This window comes from Macaca nemestrina, chromosome 18 (genome assembly GCF_043159975.1).
Source record: "Macaca nemestrina isolate mMacNem1 chromosome 18, mMacNem.hap1, whole genome shotgun sequence".
NCBI lineage: Eukaryota > Metazoa > Chordata > Mammalia > Primates > Cercopithecidae > Macaca > Macaca nemestrina.
In genome coordinates, this window is record NC_092142.1 from 39,141,095 (window position 1) to 39,163,672 (window position 22,578).

Consider the following 22,578-nt stretch of genomic DNA (forward strand, 5'->3'; position numbering starts at 1 on the left):
AGCAGTTTCTCAGAAAGCTTCTTTCCAGATTTCATCTGAGGATATTTCCTTTTTCACCATAGCCCTCTATGGGCTTCCAAACATCACTTTGCCAATTCCACAAGAACTGTCTTAGCGAAAGGCTTCTTGAGGGGAAAGCTGTAACTCTGTGAGATGATTTCACAGAACACAAAGAAGTTTCTCAGAAAGCTTCTTTCTCTTTGTTATCGGAGGATATTTCCTTTGGCCCTATAGTCTCCAAAGGGAACCGAAATATCTGTTCTCAGATTCCACAGAAATAAGGCTAGCAAAGAGATCCACGAAATACAGATGTAACTCTGTGAGATGAATTAACAGAACACTAAGCAGTTTCTCAGAAAGCTTCTTTCCAGATTTCATCTGAGGATATTTCCTTTTTCACCATAGCCCTCTATGGGCTTCCAAATATCACTTTGCCAATTCCACAAGAACTGTCTTAGCGAAAGGCTTCTTGAGGGGAAAGCTGTAACTCTGTGAGATGATTTCACAGAACACAAAGAAGTTTCTCAGAAAGCTTCTTTCTCTTTGTTATCGGAGGATATTTCCTTTGGCCCTATAGTCTCCAAAGGGAACCGAAATATCTGTTCTCAGATTCCACAGAAATAAGGCTAGCAAAGAGATCCACGAAATACAGATGTAACTCTGTGAGATGAATTAACAGAACACTAAGCAGTTTCTCAGAAAGCTTCTTTCCAGATTTCATCTGAGGATATTTCCTTTTTCACCATAGCCCTCTATGGGCTTCCAAATATCACTTTGCCAATTCCACAAGAACTGTCTTAGCGAAAGGCTTCTTGAGGGGAAAGCTGTAACTCTGTGAGATGATTTCACAGAACACAAAGAAGTTTCTCAGAAAGCTTCTTTCTCTTTGTTATCGGAAGATATTTCCTTTGGCCCTATAGTCTCCAAAGGGAACCGAAATATCTGTTCTCAGATTCCACAGAAATAAGGCTAGCAAAGAGATCCACGAAATACAGATGTAACTCTGTGAGATGAATTAACAGAACACTAAGCAGTTTCTCAGAAAGCTTCTTTCCAGATTTCATCTGAGGATATTTCCTTTTTCACCATAGCCCTCTATGGGCTTCCAAATATCACTTTGCCAATTCCACAAGAACTGTCTTAGCGAAAGGCTTCTTGAGGGGAAAGCTGTAACTCTGTGAGATGATTTCACAGAACACAAAGAAGTTTCTCAGAAAGCTTCTTTCTCTTTGTTATCGGAGGATATTTCCTTTGGCCCTATAGTCTCCAAAGGGAACCGAAATATCTGTTCTCAGATTCCACAGAAATAAGGCTAGCAAAGAGATCCACGAAATACAGATGTAACTCTGTGAGATGAATTAACAGAACACTAAGCAGTTTCTCAGAAAGCTTCTTTCCAGATTTCATCTGAGGATATTTCCTTTTTCACCATAGCCCTCTATGGGCTTCCAAATATCACTTTGCCGATTCCACAAGAACTGTCTTAGCGAAAGGCTTCTTGAGGGGAAAGCTGTAACTCTGTGAGATGATTTCACAGAACACAAAGAAGTTTCTCAGAAAGCTTCTTTCTCTTTGTTATCGGAGGTTATTTCCTTTGGCCCTATAGTCTCCAAAGGGAACCGAAATATCTGTTCTCAGATTCCACAGAAATAAGGCTAGCAAAGAGATCCACGAAATACAGATGTAACTCTGTGAGATGAATTAACAGAACACTAAGCAGTTTCTCAGAAAGCTTCTTTCCAGATTTCATCTGAGGATATTTCCTTTTTCACCATAGCCCTCTATGGGCTTCCAAATATCACTTTGCCAATTCCACAAGAACTGTCTTAGCGAAAGGCTTCTTGAGGGGAAAGCTGTAACTCTGTGAGATGATTTCACAGAACACAAAGAAGTTTCTCAGAAAGCTTCTTTCTCTTTGTTATCGGAGGATATTTCCTTTGGCCCTATAGGCTCCAAAGGGAACCGAAATATCTGTTCTCAGATTCCACAGAAATAAGGCTAGCAAAGAGATCCACGAAATACAGATGTAACTCTGTGAGATGAATTAACAGAACACTAAGCAGTTTCTCAGAAAGCTTCTTTCCAGATTTCATCTGAGGATATTTCCTTTTTCACCATAGCCCTCTATGGGCTTCCAAATATCACTTTGCCAATTCCACAAGAACTGTCTTAGCGAAAGGCTTCTTGAGGGGAAGCTGTAACTCTGTGAGATGATTTCACAGAACACAAAGAAGTTTCTCAGAAAGCTTCTTTCTCTTTGTTATCGGAGGATATTTCCTTTGGCCCTATAGTCTCCAAAGGGAACCGAAATATCTGTTCTCAGATTCCACAGAAATAAGGCTAGCAAAGAGATCCACGAAATACAGATGTAACTCTGTGAGATGAATTAACAGAACACTAAGCAGTTTCTCAGAAAGCTTCTTTCCAGATTTCATCTGAGGATATTTCCTTTTTCACCATAGCCCTCTATGGGCTTCCAAATATCACTTTGCCAATTCCACAAGAACTGTCTTAGCGAAAGGCTTCTTGAGGGGAAAGCTGTAACTCTGTGAGATGATTTCACAGAACACAAAGAAGTTTCTCAGAAAGCTTCTTTCACTTTGTTATCGGAGGATATTTCCTTTGGCCCTATAGTCTCCAAAGGGAACCGAAATATCTGTTCTCAGATTCCACAGAAATAAGGCTAGCAAAGAGATCCACGAAATACAGATGTAACTCTGTGAGATGAATTAACAGAACACTAAGCAGTTTCTCAGAAAGCTTCTTTCCAGATTTCATCTGAGGATATTTCCTTTTTCACCATAGCCCTCTATGGGCTTCCAAATATCACTTTGCCAATTCCACAAGAACTGTCTTAGCGAAAGGCTTCTTGAGGGGAAAGCTGTAACTCTGTGAGATGATTTCACAGAACACAAAGAAGTTTCTCAGAAAGCTTCTTTCTCTTTGTTATCGGAGGATATTTCCTTTGGCCCTATAGTCTCCAAAGGGAACCGAAATATCTGTTCTCAGATTCCACAGAAATAAGGCTAGCAAAGAGATCCACGAAATACAGATGTAACTCTGTGAGATGAATTAACAGAACACTAAGCAGTTTCTCAGAAAGCTTCTTTCCAGATTTCATCTGAGGATATTTCCTTTTTCACCATAGCCCTCTATGGGCTTCCAAATATCACTTTGCCAATTCCACAAGAACTGTCTTAGCGAAAGGCTTCTTGAGGGGAAAGCTGTAACTCTGTGAGATGATTTCACAGAACACAAAGAAGTTTCTCAGAAAGCTTCTTTCTCTTTGTTATCGGAGGATATTTCCTTTGGCCCTATAGTCTCCAAAGGGAACCGAAATATCTGTTCTCAGATTCCACAGAAATAAGGCTAGCAAAGAGATCCACGAAATACAGATGTAACTCTGTGAGATGAATTAACAGAACACTAAGCAGTTTCTCAGAAAGCTTCTTTCCAGATTTCATCTGAGGATATTTCCTTTTTCACCATAGCCCTCTATGGGCTTCCAAATATCACTTTGCCAATTCCACAAGAACTGTCTTAGCGAAAGGCTTCTTGAGGGGAAAGCTGTAACTCTGTGAGATGATTTCACAGAACACAAAGAAGTTTCTCAGAAAGCTTCTTTCTCTTTGTTATCGGAGGATATTTCCTTTGGCCCTATAGTCTCCAAAGGGAACCGAAATATCTGTTCTCAGATTCCACAGAAATAAGGCTAGCAAAGAGATCCACGAAATACAGATGTAACTCTGTGAGATGAATTAACAGAACACTAAGCAGTTTCTCAGAAAGCTTCTTTCCAGATTTCATCTGAGGATATTTCCTTTTTCACCATAGCCCTTTATGGGCTTCCAAATATCACGTTGCCAATTCCACAAGAACCGTCTTAGCGAAAGGCTTCTTGAGGGGAAAGCTGTAACTCTGTGAGATGATTTCACAGAACACAAAGAAGTTTCTCAGAAAGCTTCTTTCTCTTTGTTATCGGAGGATATTTCCTTTGGCCCTATAGTCTCCAGAGGGAACCGAAATATCTGTTCTCAGATTCCACAGAAATAAGGCTAGCAAAGAGATCCACGAAATACAGATGTAACTCTGTGAGATGAATTAACAGAACACTAAGCAGTTTCTCAGAAAGCTTCTTTCCAGATTTCATCTGAGGATATTTCCTTTTTCACCATAGCCCTCTATGGGCTTCCAAATATCACTTTGCCAATTCCACAAGAACTGTCTTAGCGAAAGGCTTCTTGAGGGGAAAGCTGTAACTCTGTGAGATGATTTCACAGAACACAAAGAAGTTTCTCAGAAAGCTTCTTTCTCTTTGTTATCGGAGGATATTTCCTTTGGCCCTATAGGCTCCAAAGGGAACCGAAATATCTGTTCTCAGATTCCACAGAAATAAGGCTAGCAAAGAGATCCACGAAATACAGATGTAACTCTGTGAGATGAATTAACAGAACACTAAGCAGTTTCTCAGAAAGCTTCTTTCCAGATTTCATCTGAGGATATTTCCTTTTTCACCGTAGCCCTCTATGGGCTTCCAAATATCACTTTGCCAATTCCACAAGAACCGTCTTAGCGAAAGGCTTCTTGAGGGGAAAGCTGTAACTCTGTGAGATGATTTCACAGAACACAAAGAAGTTTCTCAGAAAGCTTCTTTCTCTTTGTTATCGGAGGATATTTCCTTTGGCCCAATAGGCTCCAAAGGGAACAGAAATATCTGTTCTCAGATTCCACAGAAATAAGGCTAGCAAAGAGATCCACGAACTACAGATATAACTCTGTGAGATGAATTAGCAGAACACTTAGCAGTTTCTCAGAAAGCTTCTTTCCAGATTTCATCTGAGGATATTTCCTTTTTCACCATAGCCCTCTATGGGCTTCCAAATATCACTTTGCCAATTCCACAAGAACTGTCTTCGCGAAAGGCTTCTTGAGGGGAAAGCTGTAACTCTGTGAGATGATTTCACAGAACACAAAGAAGTTTCTCAGAAAGCTTCTTTCTCTTTGTTATCGGAGGATATTTCCTTTGGCCATATAGTCTCCACAGGGATCCGAAATATCTGTTCTCAGATTCCACAGAAATAAGGCTAGCAAAGAGATCCACGAAATACAGATGTAACTCTGTGAGATGAATTAACCGAACACTAAGCAGTTTCTCAGAAAGCTTCTTTCCAGATTTCATCTGAGGATATTTCCTTTTTCACCATAGCCCTCTATGGGCTTCCAAATATCACTTTGCCAATTCCACAAGAACTGTCTTAGCGAAAGGCTTCTTGAGGGGAAAGCTGTAACTCTGTGAGATGATTTCACAGAACACAAAGAAGTTTCTCAGAAAGCTTCTTTCTCTTTGTTATCGGAGGATATTTCCTTTGGCCCTAGAGTCTCCAAAGGGAACCGAAATATCTGTTCTCAGATTCCACAGAAATAAGGCTAGCAAAGAGATCCACGAAATACAGATGTAACTCTGTGAGATGAATTAACAGAACACTAAGCAGTTTCTCAGAAAGCTTCTTTCCAGATTTCATCTGAGGATATTTCCTTTTTCACCATAGCCCTCTAAGGGCTTCCAAACATCACTTTGCCAATTCCACAAGAACTGTCTTAGCGAAAGGCTTCTTGAGGGGAAAGCTGTAACTCTGTGAGATGATTTCACAGAACACAAAGAAGTTTCTCAGAAAGCTTCTTTCTCTTTGTTATCGGAGGATATTTCCTTTGGCCCTATAGTCTCCAAAGGGAACCGAAATATCTGTTCTCAGATTCCACAGAAATACGGCTAGCAAAGAGATCCACGAAATACAGATGTAACTCTGTGAGATGAATTAACAGAACACTAAGCAGTTTCTCAGAAAGCTTCTTTCCAGATTTCATCTGAGGATATTTCCTTTTTCACCATAGCCCTCTATGGGCTTCCAAATATCACTTTGCCGATTCCACAAGAACCGTCTTAGCGAAAGGCTTCTTGAGGGGAAAGCTGTAACTCTGTGAGATGATTTCACAGAACACAAAGAAGTTTCTCAGAAAGCTTCTTTCTCTTTGTTATCGGAGGTTATTTCCTTTGGCCCTATAGTCTCCAAAGGGAACCGAAATATCTGTTCTCAGATTCCACAGAAATAAGGCTAGCAAAGAGATCCACGAAATACAGATGTAACTCTGTGAGATGAATTAACAGAACACTAAGCAGTTTCTCAGAAAGCTTCTTTCCAGATTTCATCTGAGGATATTTCCTTTTTCACCATAGCCCTCTATGGGCTTCCAAATATCACTTTGCCAATTCCACAAGAACTGTCTTAGCGAAAGGCTTCTTGAGGGGAAAGCTGTAACTCTGTGAGATGATTTCACAGAACACAAAGAAGTTTCTCAGAAAGCTTCTTTCTCTTTGTTATCGGAGGATATTTCCTTTGGCCCTATAGGCTCCAAAGGGAACCGAAATATCTGTTCTCAGATTCCACAGAAATAAGGCTAGCAAAGAGATCCACGAAATACAGATGTAACTCTGTGAGATGAATTAACAGAACACTAAGCAGTTTCTCAGAAAGCTTCTTTCCAGATTTCATCTGAGGATATTTCCTTTTTCACCATAGCCCTCTATGGGCTTCCAAATATCACTTTGCCAATTCCACAAGAACTGTCTTAGCGAAAGGCTTCTTGAGGGGAAAGCTGTAACTCTGTGAGATGATTTCACAGAACACAAAGAAGTTTCTCAGAAAGCTTCTTTCTCTTTGTTATCGGAGGATATTTCCTTTGGCCCTAGAGTCTCCAAAGGGAACCGAAATATCTGTTCTCAGATTCCACAGAAATAAGGCTAGCAAAGAGATCCACGAAATACAGATGTAACTCTGTGAGATGAATTAACAGAACACTAAGCAGTTTCTCAGAAAGCTTCTTTCCAGATTTCATCTGAGGATATTTCCTTTTTCACCATAGCCCTCTAAGGGCTTCCAAACATCACTTTGCCAATTCCACAAGAACTGTCTTAGCGAAAGGCTTCTTGAGGGGAAAGCTGTAACTCTGTGAGATGATTTCACAGAACACAAAGAAGTTTCTCAGAAAGCTTCTTTCTCTTTGTTATCGGAGGATATTTCCTTTGGCCCTATAGTCTCCAAAGGGAACCGAAATATCTGTTCTCAGATTCCACAGAAATACGGCTAGCAAAGAGATCCACGAAATACAGATGTAACTCTGTGAGATGAATTAACAGAACACTAAGCAGTTTCTCAGAAAGCTTCTTTCCAGATTTCATCTGAGGATATTTCCTTTTTCACCATAGCCCTCTATGGGCTTCCAAATATCACTTTGCCGATTCCACAAGAACCGTCTTAGCGAAAGGCTTCTTGAGGGGAAAGCTGTAACTCTGTGAGATGATTTCACAGAACACAAAGAAGTTTCTCAGAAAGCTTCTTTCTCTTTGTTATCGGAGGTTATTTCCTTTGGCCCTATAGTCTCCAAAGGGAACCGAAATATCTGTTCTCAGATTCCACAGAAATAAGGCTAGCAAAGAGATCCACGAAATACAGATGTAACTCTGTGAGATGAATTAACAGAACACTAAGCAGTTTCTCAGAAAGCTTCTTTCCAGATTTCATCTGAGGATATTTCCTTTTTCACCATAGCCCTCTATGGGCTTCCAAATATCACTTTGCCAATTCCACAAGAACTGTCTTAGCGAAAGGCTTCTTGAGGGGAAAGCTGTAACTCTGTGAGATGATTTCACAGAACACAAAGAAGTTTCTCAGAAAGCTTCTTTCTCTTTGTTATCGGAGGATATTTCCTTTGGCCCTATAGGCTCCAAAGGGAACCGAAATATCTGTTCTCAGATTCCACAGAAATAAGGCTAGCAAAGAGATCCACGAAATACAGATGTAACTCTGTGAGATGAATTAACAGAACACTAAGCAGTTTCTCAGAAAGCTTCTTTCCAGATTTCATCTGAGGATATTTCCTTTTTCACCATAGCCCTCTATGGGCTTCCAAATATCACTTTGCCAATTCCACAAGAACTGTCTTAGCGAAAGGCTTCTTGAGGGGAAAGCTGTAACTCTGTGAGATGATTTCACAGAACACAAAGAAGTTTCTCAGAAAGCTTCTTTCTCTTTGTTATCGGAGGATATTTCCTTTGGCCCTAGAGTCTCCAAAGGGAACCGAAATATCTGTTCTCAGATTCCACAGAAATAAGGCTAGCAAAGAGATCCACGAAATACAGATGTAACTCTGTGAGATGAATTAACAGAACACTAAGCAGTTTCTCAGAAAGCTTCTTTCCAGATTTCATCTGAGGATATTTCCTTTTTCACCATAGCCCTCTAAGGGCTTCCAAACATCACTTTGCCAATTCCACAAGAACTGTCTTAGCGAAAGGCTTCTTGAGGGGAAAGCTGTAACTCTGTGAGATGATTTCACAGAACACAAAGAAGTTTCTCAGAAAGCTTCTTTCTCTTTGTTATCGGAGGATATTTCCTTTGGCCCTATAGTCTCCAAAGGGAACCGAAATATCTGTTCTCAGATTCCACAGAAATACGGCTAGCAAAGAGATCCACGAAATACAGATGTAACTCTGTGAGATGAATTAACAGAACACTAAGCAGTTTCTCAGAAAGCTTCTTTCCAGATTTCATCTGAGGATATTTCCTTTTTCACCATAGCCCTCTATGGGCTTCCAAATATCACTTTGCCAATTCCACAAGAACTGTCTTAGCGAAAGGCTTCTTGAGGGGAAAGCTGTAACTCTGTGAGATGATTTCACAGAACACAAAGAAGTTTCTCAGAAAGCTTCTTTCTCTTTGTTATCGGAGGATATTTCCTTTGGCCCTATAGTCTCCAAAGGGAACCGAAATATCTGTTCTCAGATTCCACAGAAATAAGGCTAGCAAAGAGATCCACGAAATACAGATGTAACTCTGTGAGATGAATTAACAGAACACTAAGCAGTTTCTCAGAAAGCTTCTTTCCAGATTTCATCTGAGGATATTTCCTTTTTCACCATAGCCCTCTATGGGCTTCCAAATATCACTTTGCCAATTCCACAAGAACTGTCTTAGCGAAAGGCTTCTTGAGGGGAAAGCTGTAACTCTGTGAGATGATTTCACAGAACACAAAGAAGTTTCTCAGAAAGCTTCTTTCTCTTTGTTATCGGAGGATATTTCCTTTGGCCCTATAGTCTCCAAAGGGAACCGAAATATCTGTTCTCAGATTCCACAGAAATAAGGCTAGCAAAGAGATCCACGAAATACAGATGTAACTCTGTGAGATGAATTAACAGAACACTAAGCAGTTTCTCAGAAAGCTTCTTTCCAGATTTCATCTGAGGATATTTCCTTTTTCACCATAGCCCTCTATGGGCTTCCAAATATCACTTTGCCAATTCCACAAGAACTGTCTTAGCGAAAGGCTTCTTGAGGGGAAAGCTGTAACTCTGTGAGATGATTTCACAGAACACAAAGAAGTTTCTCAGAAAGCTTCTTTCTCTTTGTTATCGGAGGATATTTCCTTTGGCCCTATAGTCTCCATAGGGAACCGAAATATCTGTTCTCAGATTCCACAGAAATAAGGCTAGCAAAGAGATCCACGAAATACAGATGTAACTCTGTGAGATGAATTAACAGAACACTAAGCAGTTTCTCAGAAAGCTTCTTTCCAGATTTCATCTGAGGATATTTCCTTTTTCACCATAGCCCTTTATGGGCTTCCAAATATCACGTTGCCAATTCCACAAGAACCGTCTTAGCGAAAGGCTTCTTGAGGGGAAAGCTGTAACTCTGTGAGATGATTTCACAGAACACAAAGAAGTTTCTCAGAAAGCTTCTTTCTCTTTGTTATCGGAGGATATTTCCTTTGGCCCTATAGTCTCCAGAGGGAACCGAAATATCTGTTCTCAGATTCCACAGAAATAAGGCTAGCAAAGAGATCCACGAAATACAGATGTAACTCTGTGAGATGAATTAACAGAACACTAAGCAGTTTCTCAGAAAGCTTCTTTCCAGATTTCATCTGAGGATATTTCCTTTTTCACCATAGCCCTCTATGGGCTTCCAAATATCACTTTGCCAATTCCACAAGAACTGTCTTAGCGAAAGGCTTCTTGAGGGGAAAGCTGTAACTCTGTGAGATGATTTCACAGAACACAAAGAAGTTTCTCAGAAAGCTTCTTTCTCTTTGTTATCGGAGGATATTTCCTTTGGCCCTATAGGCTCCAAAGGGAACCGAAATATCTGTTCTCAGATTCCACAGAAATAAGGCTAGCAAAGAGATCCACGAAATACAGATGTAACTCTGTGAGATGAATTAACAGAACACTAAGCAGTTTCTCAGAAAGCTTCTTTCCAGATTTCATCTGAGGATATTTCCTTTTTCACCATAGCCCTCTATGGGCTTCCAAATATCACTTTGCCAATTCCACAAGAACCGTCTTAGCGAAAGGCTTCTTGAGGGGAAAGCTGTAACTCTGTGAGATGATTTCACAGAACACAAAGAAGTTTCTCAGAAAGCTTCTTTCTCTTTGTTATCGGAGGATATTTCCTTTGGCCCAATAGCCTCCAAAGGGAACAGAAATATCTGTTCTCAGATTCCACAGAAATAAGGCTAGCAAAGAGATCCACGAACTACAGATATAACTCTGTGAGATGAATTAGCAGAACACTTAGCAGTTTCTCAGAAAGCTTCTTTCCAGATTTCATCTGAGGATATTTCCTTTTTCACCATAGCCCTCTATGGGCTTCCAAATATCACTTTGCCAATTCCACAAGAACTGTCTTCGCGAAAGGCTTCTTGAGGGGAAAGCTGTAACTCTGTGAGATGATTTCACAGAACACAAAGAAGTTTCTCAGAAAGCTTCTTTCTCTTTGTTATCGGAGGATATTTCCTTTGGCCATATAGTCTCCACAGGGATCCGAAATATCTGTTCTCAGATTCCACAGAAATAAGGCTAGCAAAGAGATCCACGAAATACAGATGTAACTCTGTGAGATGAATTAACAGAACACTAAGCAGTTTCTCAGAAAGCTTCTTTCCAGATTTCATCTGAGGATATTTCCTTTTTCACCATAGCCCTCTATGGGCTTCCAAATATCACTTTGCCAATTCCACAAGAACTGTCTTAGCGAAAGGCTTCTTGAGGGGAAAGCTGTAACTCTGTGAGATGATTTCACAGAACACAAAGAAGTTTCTCAGAAAGCTTCTTTCTCTTTGTTATCGGAGGATATTTCCTTTGGCCCTAGAGTCTCCAAAGGGAACCGAAATATCTGTTCTCAGATTCCACAGAAATAAGGCTAGCAAAGAGATCCACGAAATACAGATGTAACTCTGTGAGATGAATTAACAGAACACTAAGCAGTTTCTCAGAAAGCTTCTTTCCAGATTTCATCTGAGGATATTTCCTTTTTCACCATAGCCCTCTAAGGGCTTCCAAACATCACTTTGCCAATTCCACAAGAACTGTCTTAGCGAAAGGCTTCTTGAGGGGAAAGCTGTAACTCTGTGAGATGATTTCACAGAACACAAAGAAGTTTCTCAGAAAGCTTCTTTCTCTTTGTTATCGGAGGATATTTCCTTTGGCCCTATAGTCTCCAAAGGGAACCGAAATATCTGTTCTCAGATTCCACAGAAATACGGCTAGCAAAGAGATCCACGAAATACAGATGTAACTCTGTGAGATGAATTAACAGAACACTAAGCAGTTTCTCAGAAAGCTTCTTTCCAGATTTCATCTGAGGATATTTCCTTTTTCACCATAGCCCTCTATGGGCTTCCAAATATCACTTTGCCGATTCCACAAGAACCGTCTTAGCGAAAGGCTTCTTGAGGGGAAAGCTGTAACTCTGTGAGATGATTTCACAGAACACAAAGAAGTTTCTCAGAAAGCTTCTTTCTCTTTGTTATCGGAGGTTATTTCCTTTGGCCCTATAGTCTCCAAAGGGAACCGAAATATCTGTTCTCAGATTCCACAGAAATAAGGCTAGCAAAGAGATCCACGAAATACAGATGTAACTCTGTGAGATGAATTAACAGAACACTAAGCAGTTTCTCAGAAAGCTTCTTTCCAGATTTCATCTGAGGATATTTCCTTTTTCACCATAGCCCTCTATGGGCTTCCAAATATCACTTTGCCAATTCCACAAGAACTGTCTTAGCGAAAGGCTTCTTGAGGGGAAAGCTGTAACTCTGTGAGATGATTTCACAGAACACAAAGAAGTTTCTCAGAAAGCTTCTTTCTCTTTGTTATCGGAGGATATTTCCTTTGGCCCTATAGGCTCCAAAGGGAACCGAAATATCTGTTCTCAGATTCCACAGAAATAAGGCTAGCAAAGAGATCCACGAAATACAGATGTAACTCTGTGAGATGAATTAACAGAACACTAAGCAGTTTCTCAGAAAGCTTCTTTCCAGATTTCATCTGAGGATATTTCCTTTTTCACCATAGCCCTCTATGGGCTTCCAAATATCACTTTGCCAATTCCACAAGAACTGTCTTAGCGAAAGGCTTCTTGAGGGGAAAGCTGTAACTCTGTGAGATGATTTCACAGAACACAAAGAAGTTTCTCAGAAAGCTTCTTTCTCTTTGTTATCGGAGGATATTTCCTTTGGCCCTAGAGTCTCCAAAGGGAACCGAAATATCTGTTCTCAGATTCCACAGAAATAAGGCTAGCAAAGAGATCCACGAAATACAGATGTAACTCTGTGAGATGAATTAACAGAACACTAAGCAGTTTCTCAGAAAGCTTCTTTCCAGATTTCATCTGAGGATATTTCCTTTTTCACCATAGCCCTCTAAGGGCTTCCAAACATCACTTTGCCAATTCCACAAGAACTGTCTTAGCGAAAGGCTTCTTGAGGGGAAAGCTGTAACTCTGTGAGATGATTTCACAGAACACAAAGAAGTTTCTCAGAAAGCTTCTTTCTCTTTGTTATCGGAGGATATTTCCTTTGGCCCTATAGTCTCCAAAGGGAACCGAAATATCTGTTCTCAGATTCCACAGAAATAAGGCTAGCAAAGAGATCCACGAAATACAGATGTAACTCTGTGAGATGAATTAACAGAACACTAAGCAGTTTCTCAGAAAGCTTCTTTCCAGATTTCATCTGAGGATATTTCCTTTTTCACCATAGCCCTCTATGGGCTTCCAAATATCACTTTGCCAATTCCACAAGAACTGTCTTAGCGAAAGGCTTCTTGAGGGGAAAGCTGTAACTCTGTGAGATGATTTCACAGAACACAAAGAAGTTTCTCAGAAAGCTTCTTTCTCTTTGTTATCGGAGGATATTTCCTTTGGCCCTATAGGCTCCAAAGGGAACCGAAATATCTTTTCTCAGATTCCACAGAAATAAGGCTAGCAAAGAGATCCACGAAATACAGATGTAACTCTGTGAGATGAATTAACAGAACACTAAGCAGTTTCTCAGAAAGCTTCTTTCCAGATTTCATCTGAGGATATTTCCTTTTTCACCATAGCCCTCTATGGGCTTCCAAATATCACTTTGCCAATTCCACAAGAACTGTCTTAGCGAAAGGCTTCTTGAGGGGAAAGCTGTAACTCTGTGAGATGATTTCACAGAACACAAAGAAGTTTCTCAGAAAGCTTCTTTCTCTTTGTTATCGGAGGATATTTCCTTTGGCCCTATAGTCTCCAAAGGGAACCGAAATATCTGTTCTCAGATTCCACAGAAATAAGGCTAGCAAAGAGATCCACGAAATACAGATGTAACTCTGTGAGATGAATTAACAGAACACTAAGCAGTTTCTCAGAAAGCTTCTTTCCAGATTTCATCTGAGGATATTTCCTTTTTCACCATAGCCCTCTATGGGCTTCCAAATATCACTTTGCCAATTCCACAAGAACTGTCTTAGCGAAAGGCTTCTTGAGGGGAAAGCTGTAACTCTGTGAGATGATTTCACAGAACACAAAGAAGTTTCTCAGAAAGCTTCTTTCTCTTTGTTATCAGAGGATATTTCCTTTGGCACTAGAGTCTCCAAAGGGAGCCGAAATATCTGTTCTCAGATTCCACAGAAATAAGGCTAGCAAAGAGATCCACGAAATACAGATGTAACTCTGTGAGATGAATTAACAGAACACTAAGCAGTTTCTCAGAAAGCTTCTTTCCAGATTTCATCTGAGGATATTTCCTTTTTCACCATAGCCCTCTATGGGCTTCCAAATATCACTTTGCCAATTCCACAAGAACTGTCTTAGCGAAAGGCTTCTTGAGGGGAAAGCTGTAACTCTGTGAGATGATTTCACAGAACACAAAGAAGTTTCTCAGAAAGCTTCTTTCTCTTTGTTATCGGAGGATATTTCCTTTGGCCCAATAGGCTCCAAAGGGAACCGAAATATCTGTTCTCAGATTCCACAGAAATAAGGCTAGCAAAGAGATCCACGAAATACAGATATAACTCTGTGAGATGAATTAGCAGAACACTTAGCAGTTTCTCAGAAAGCTTCTTTCCAGATTTCATCTGAGGATATTTCCTTTTTCACCATAGCCCTCTATGGGCTTCCAAATATCACTTTGCCAATTCCACAAGAACTGTCTTAGCGAAAGGCTTCTTGAGGGGAAAGCTGTAACTCTGTGAGATGATTTCACAGAACACAAAGAAGTTTCTCAGAAAGCTTCTTTCTCTTTGTTATCGGAGGATATTTCCTTTGGCCCTATAGGCTCCAAAGGGAACCGAAATATCTGTTCTCAGATTCCACAGAAATAAGGCTAGCAAAGAGATCCACGAAATACAGATGTAACTCTGTGAGATGAATTAACAGAACACTAAGCAGTTTCTCAGAAAGCTTCTTTCCAGATTTCATCTGAGGATATTTCCTTTTTCACCGTAGCCCTCTATGGGCTTCCAAATATCACTTTGCCAATTCCACAAGAACTGTCTTAGCGAAAGGCTTCTTGAGGGGAAAGCTGTAACTCTGTGAGATGATTTCACAGAACACAAAGAAGTTTCTCAGAAAGCTTCTTTCTCTTTGTTATCGGAGGATATTTCCTTTGGCCCTAGAGTCTCCAAAGGGAACCGAAATATCTGTTCTCAGATTCCACAGAAATAAGGCTAGCAAAGAGATCCACGAAATACAGATGTAACTCTGTGAGATGAATTAACAGAACACTAAGCAGTTTCTCAGAAAGCTTCTTTCCAGATTTCATCTGAGGATATTTCCTTTTTCACCATAGCCCTCTAAGGGCTTCCAAACATCACTTTGCCAATTCCACAAGAACTGTCTTAGCGAAAGGCTTCTTGAGGGGAAAGCTGTAACTCTGTGAGATGATTTCACAGAACACAAAGAAGTTTCCCAGAAAGCTTCTTTCTCTTTGTTATCGGAGGATATTTCCTTTGGCCCTATAGTCTCCAAAGGGAACCGAAATATCTGTTCTCAGATTCCACAGAAATACGGCTAGCAAAGAGATCCACGAAATACAGATGTAACTCTGTGAGATGAATTAACAGAACACTAAGCAGTTTCTCAGAAAGCTTCTTTCCAGATTTCATCTGAGGATATTTCCTTTTTCACCATAGCCCTCTATGGGCTTCCAAATATCACTTTGCCAATTCCACAAGAACTGTCTTAGCGAAAGGCTTCTTGAGGGGAAAGCTGTAACTCTGTGAGATGATTTCACAGAACACAAAGAAGTTTCTCAGAAAGCTTCTTTCTCTTTGTTATCGGAGGATATTTCCTTTGGCCCTATAGGCTCCAAAGGGAACCGAAATATCTTTTCTCAGATTCCACAGAAATAAGGCTAGCAAAGAGATCCACGAAATACAGATGTAACTCTGTGAGATGAATTAACAGAACACTAAGCAGTTTCTCAGAAAGCTTCTTTCCAGATTTCATCTGAGGATATTTACTTTTTCACCATAGCCCTCTATGGGCTTCCAAATATCACTTTGCCAATTCCACAAGAACTGTCTTAGCGAAAGGCTTCTTGAGGGGAAAGCTGTAACTCTGTGAGATGATTTCACAGAACACAAAGAAGTTTCTCAGAAAGCTTCTTTCTCTTTGTTATCGGAGGATATTTCCTTTGGCCCTATAGTCTCCAAAGGGAACCGAAATATCTGTTCTCAGATTCCACAGAAATAAGGCTAGCAAAGAGATCCACGAAATACAGATGTAACTCTGTGAGATGAATTAACAGAACACTAAGCAGTTTCTCAGAAAGCTTCTTTCCAGATTTCATCTGAGGATATTTCCTTTTTCACCATAGCCCTCTATGGGCTTCCAAATATCACTTTGCCAATTCCACAAGAACTGTCTTAGCGAAAGGCTTCTTGAGGGGAAAGCTGTAACTCTGTGAGATGATTTCACAGAACACAAAGAAGTTTCTCAGAAAGCTTCTTTCTCTTTGTTATCAGAGGATATTTCCTTTGGCCCTAGAGTCTCCAAAGGGAGCCGAAATATCTGTTCTCAGATTCCACAGAAATAAGGCTAGCAAAGAGATCCACGAAATACAGATGTAACTCTGTGAGATGAATTAACAGAACACTAAGCAGTTTCTCAGAAAGCTTCTTTCCAGATTTCATCTGAGGATATTTCCTTTTTCACCATAGCCCTCTATGGGCTTCCAAATATCACTTTGCCAATTCCACAAGAACTGTCTTAGCGAAAGGCTTCTTGAGGGGAAAGCTGTAACTCTGTGAGATGATTTCACAGAACACAAAGAAGTTTCTCAGAAAGCTTCTTTCTCTTTGTTATCGGAGGATATTTCCTTTGGCCCAATAGGCTCCAAAGGGAACCGAAATATCTGTTCTCAGATTCCACAGAAATAAGGCTAGCAAAGAGATCCACGAAATACAGATATAACTCTGTGAGATGAATTAGCAGAACACTTAGCAGTTTCTCAGAAAGCTTCTTTCCAGATTTCATCTGAGGATATTTCCTTTTTCACCATAGCCCTCTATGGGCTTCCAAATATCACTTTGCCAATTCCACAAGAACTGTCTTAGCGAAAGGCTTCTTGAGGGGAAAGCTGTAACTCTGTGAGATGATTTCACAGAACACAAAGAAGTTTCTCAGAAAGCTTCTTTCTCTTTGTTATCGGAGGATATTTCCTTTGGCCATATAGTCTCCACAGGGATCCGAAATATCTGTTCTCAGATTCCACAGAAATAAGGCTAGCAAAGAGATCCACGAAATACAGATGTAACCCTGTGAGATGAATTAACAGAACACTAAGCAGTTTCTCAGAAAGCTTCTTTCCAGATTTCATCTGAGGATATTTCCTTTTTCACCATAGCCCTCTATGGGCTTCCAAATATCACTTTGCCAATTCCACAACAACTGTCTTAGCGAAAGGTTTCTTGAGGGGAAAGCTGTAACTCTGTGAGATGATTTCACAGAACACAAAGAAGTTTCTCAGAAAGCTTCTTTCTCTTTGTTATCGGAAGATATTTCCTTTGGCCCTATAGTCTCCAAAGGGAACCGAAATATCTGTTCTCAGATTCCACAGAAATAAGGCTAGCAAAGAGATCCACGAAATACAGATGTAACTCTGTGAGATGAATTAACAGAACACTAAGCAGTTTCTCAGAAAGCTTCTTTCCAGATTTCATCTGAGGATATTTCCTTTTTCACCATAGCCCTCTATGGGCTTCCAAATATCACTTTGCCAATTCCACAAGAACTGTCTTAGCGAAAGGCTTCTTGAGGGGAAAGCTGTAACTCTGTGAGATGATTTCACAGAACACAAAGAAGTTTCTCAGAAAGCTTCTTTCTCTTTGTTATCGGAGGATATTTCCTTTGGCCCTATAGTCTCCAAAGGGAACCGAAATATCTGTTCTCAGATTCCACAGAAATAAGGCTAGCAAAGAGATCCACGAAATACAGATGTAACTCTGTGAGATGAATTAACAGAACACTAAGCAGTTTCTCAGAAAGCTTCTTTCCAGATTTCATCTGAGGATATTTCCTTTTTCACCATAGCCCTCTATGGGCTTCCAAACATCACTTTGCCAATTCCACAAGAACTGTCTTAGCGAAAGGCTTCTTGAGGGGAAAGCTGTAACTCTGTGAGATGATTTCACAGAACACAAAGAAGTTTCTCAGAAAGCTTCTTTCTCTTTGTTATCTGAGGATATTTCCTTTGACCCTATAGTCTCCAAAGGGAACCGAAATATCTGTTCTCAGATTCCACAGAAATAAGGCTAGCAAAGAGATCCACGAAATACAGATGTAACTCTGTGAGATGAATTAACAGAACACTAAGCAGTTTCTCAGAAAGCTTCTTTCCAGATTTCATCTGAGGATATTTCCTTTTTCACCATAGCCCTCTATGGGCTTCCAAATATCACTTTGCCAATTCCACAAGAACTGTCTTAGCGAAAGGCTTCTTGAGGGGAAAGCTGTAACTCTGTGAGATGATTTCACAGAACACAAAGAAGTTTCTCAGAAAGCTTCTTTCTCTTTGTTATCGGAGGATATTTCCTTTGGCCCTATAGTCTCCAAAGGGAACCGAAATATCTGTTCTCAGATTCCACAGAAATAAGGCTAGCAAAGAGATCCACGAAATACAGATGTAACTCTGTGAGATGAATTAACAGAACACTAAGCAGTTTCTCAGAAAGCTTCTTTCCAGATTTCATCTGAGGATATTTCCTTTTTCACCATAGCCCTCTATGGGCTTCCAAATATCACTTTGCCAATTCCACAAGAACTGTCTTAGCGAAAGGCTTCTTGAGGGGAAAGCTGTAACTCTGTGAGATGATTTCACAGAACACAAAGAAGTTTCTCAGAAAGCTTCTTTCTCTTTGTTATCGGAGGATACTTCCTTTGGCCCTATAGTCTCCAAAGGGAACCGAAATATCTGTTCTCAGATTCCACAGAAATAAGGCTAGCAAAGAGATCCACGAAATACAGATGTAACTCTGTGAGATGAATTAACAGAACACTAAGCAGTTTCTCAGAAAGCTTCTTTCCAGATTTCATCTGAGGATATTTCCTTTTTCACCATAGCCCTCTATGGGCTTCCAAACATCACTTTGCCAATTCCACAAGAACTGTCTTAGCGAAAGGCTTCTTGAGGGGAAAGCTGTAACTCTGTGAGATGATTTCACAGAACACAAACAAGTTTCTCAGAAAGCTTCTTTCTCTTTGTTATCGGAGGATATTTCCTTTGGCCCTATAGTCTCCAAAGGGAACCGAAATATCTGTTCTCAGATTCCACAGAAATAAGGCTAGCAAAGAGATCCACGAAATACAGATGTAACTCTGTGAGATGAATTAACAGAACAATAAGCAGTTTCTCAGAAAGCTTCTTTCCAGATTTCATCTGAGGATATTTCCTTTTTCACCATAGCCCTCTAAGGGGTTCCAAATATCACTTTGCCAATTCCACAAGAACTGTCTTAGCGAAAGGCTTCTTGAGGGGAAAGCTGTAACTCTGTGAGATGATTTCACAGAACACAAAGAAGTTTCTCAGAAAGCTTCTTTCTATTTCTTATCGGAGGATATTTCCTTTGGCCATATAGTCTCCACAGGGATCCGAAATATCTGTTATCAGATTCCACAGAAATAAGGCTAGCAAAGAGATCCACGAAATACAGATGTAACTCTGTGAGATGAATTAACAGAACACTAAGCAGTTTCTCAGAAAGCTTCTTTCCAGATTTCATCTGAGGATATTTCCTTTTTCACCATAGCCCTCTATGGGCTTCCAAATATCACTTTGCCAATTCCACAAGAACTGTCTTAGCGAAAGGCTTCTTGAGGGGAAAGCTGTAACTCTGTGAGATGATTTCACAGAACACAAAGAAGTTTCTCAGAAAGCTTCTTTCTCTTTGTTATCGGAGGATATTTCCTTTGGCCCTATAGTCTCCAAAGGGAACCGAAATATCTGTTCTCAGATTCCACAGAAATAAGGCTAGCAAAGAGATCCACGAAATACAGATGTAACTCTGTGAGATGAATTAACAGAACACTAAGCAGTTTCTCAGAAAGCTTCTTTCCAGATTTCATCTGAGGATATTTCCTTTTTCACCATAGCCCTCTATGGGCTTCCAAACATCACTTTGCCAATTCCACAACAACTGTCTTAGCGAAAGGCTTCTTGAGGGGAAAGCTGTAACTCTGTGAGATGATTTCACAGAACACAAAGAAGTTTCTCAGAAAGCTTCTTTCTCTTTGTTATCGGAGGATATTTCCTTTGGCCCTATAGTCTCCAAAGGGAACCGAAATATCTGTTCTCAGATTCCACAGAAATAAGGCTAGCAAAGAGATCCACGAAATACAGATGTAACTCTGTGAGATGAATTAACAGAACACTAAGCAGTTTCTCAGAAAGCTTCTTTCCAGATCTCATCTGAGGATATTTCCTTTTTCACCATAGCCCTCTATGGGCTTCCAAATATCACTTTGCCAATTCCCAAGAACTGTCTTAGCGAAAGGCTTCTTGTGGGGAAAGCTGTAACTCTGTGAGATGATTTCACAGAACACAAAGAAGTTTCTAAGAAAGCTTCTTTCTCTTTGTTATCGGAGGATATTTCCTTTGGCCCTATAGTCTCCAAAGGGAACCGAAATATCTGTTCTCAGATTCCACAGAAATAAGGCTAGCAAAGAGATCCACGAAATACAGATGTAACTCTGTGAGATGAATTAACAGAACACTAAGCAGTTTCTCAGAAAGCTTCTTTCCAGATTTCATCTGAGGATATTTCCTTTTTCACCATAGCCCTCTATGGGCTTCCAAACATCACTTTGCCAATTCCACAACAACTGTCTTAGCGAAAGGCTTCTTGAGGGGAAAGCTGTAACTCTGTGAGATGATTTCACAGAACACAAAGAAGTTTCTCAGAAAGCTTCTTTCTCTTTGTTATCGGAGGATATTTCCTTTGGCCCTATAGTCTCCAAAGGGAACCGAAATATCTGTTCTCAGATTCCACAGAAATAAGGCTAGCAAAGAGATCCACGAAATACAGATGTAACTCTGTGAGATGAATTAACAGAACACTAAGCAGTTTCTCAGAAAGCTTCTTTCCAGATCTCATCTGAGGATATTTCCTTTTTCACCATAGCCCTCTATGGGCTTCCAAATATCACTTTGCCAATTCCCAAGAACTGTCTTAGCGAAAGGCTTCTTGTGGGGAAAGCTGTAACTCTGTGAGATGATTTCACAGAACACAAAGAAGTTTCTAAGAAAGCTTCTTTCTCTTTGTTATCGGAGGATATTTCCTTTGGCCCTATAGTCTCCAAAGGGAACCGAAATATCTGTTCTCAGATTCCACAGAAATAAGGCTAGCAAAGAGATCCACGAAATACAGATGTAACTCTGTGAGATGAATTAACAGAACACTAAGCAGTTTCTCAGAAAGCTTCTTTCCAGATCTCATCTGAGGATATTTCCTTTTTCACCATAGCCCTCTATGGGCTTCCAAATATCACTTTGCCAATTCCCAAGAACTGTCTTAGCGAAAGGCTTCTTGTGGGGAAAGCTGTAACTCTGTGAGATGATTTCACAGAACACAAAGAAGTTTCTAAGAAAGCTTCTTTCTCTTTGTTATCGGAGGATATTTCCTTTGGCCCTATAGTCTCCAAAGGGAACCGAAATATCTGTTCTCAGATTCCACAGAAATAAGGCTAGCAAAGAGATCCACGAAATACAGATGTAACTCTGTGAGATGAATTAACAGAACACTAAGCAGTTTCTCAGAAAGCTTCTTTCCAGATTTCATCTGAGGATATTTCCTTTTTCACCATAGCCCTCTATGGGCTTCCAAATATCACTTTGCCGATTCCACAAGAACCGTCTTAGCGAAAGGCTTCTTGAGGGGAAAGCTGTAACTCTGTGAGATGATTTCACAGAACACAAAGAAGTTTCTCAGAAAGCTTCTTTCTCTTTGTTATCGGAGGTTATTTCCTTTGGCCCTATAGTCTCCAAAGGGAACCGAAATATCTGTTCTCAGATTCCACAGAAATAAGGCTAGCAAAGAGATCCACGAAATACAGATGTAACTCTGTGAGATGAATTAACAGAACACTAAGCAGTTTCTCAGAAAGCTTCTTTCCAGATTTCATCTGAGGATATTTCCTTTTTCACCATAGCCCTCTATGGGCTTCCAAATATCACTTTGCCAATTCCACAAGAACTGTCTTAGCGAAAGGCTTCTTGAGGGGAAAGCTGTAACTCTGTGAGATGATTTCACAGAACACAAAGAAGTTTCTCAGAAAGCTTCTTTCTCTTTGTTATCGGAGGATATTTCCTTTGGCCCTATAGGCTCCAAAGGGAACCGAAATATCTGTTCTCAGATTCCACAGAAATAAGGCTAGCAAAGAGATCCACGAAATACAGATGTAACTCTGTGAGATGAATTAACAGAACACTAAGCAGTTTCTCAGAAAGCTTCTTTCCAGATTTCATCTGAGGATATTTCCTTTTTCACCATAGCCCTCTATGGGCTTCCAAATATCACTTTGCCAATTCCACAAGAACTGTCTTAGCGAAAGGCTTCTTGAGGGGAAAGCTGTAACTCTGTGAGATGATTTCACAGAACACAAAGAAGTTTCTCAGAAAGCTTCTTTCTCTTTGTTATCGGAGGATATTTCCTTTGGCCCTAGAGTCTCCAAAGGGAACCGAAATATCTGTTCTCAGATTCCACAGAAATAAGGCTAG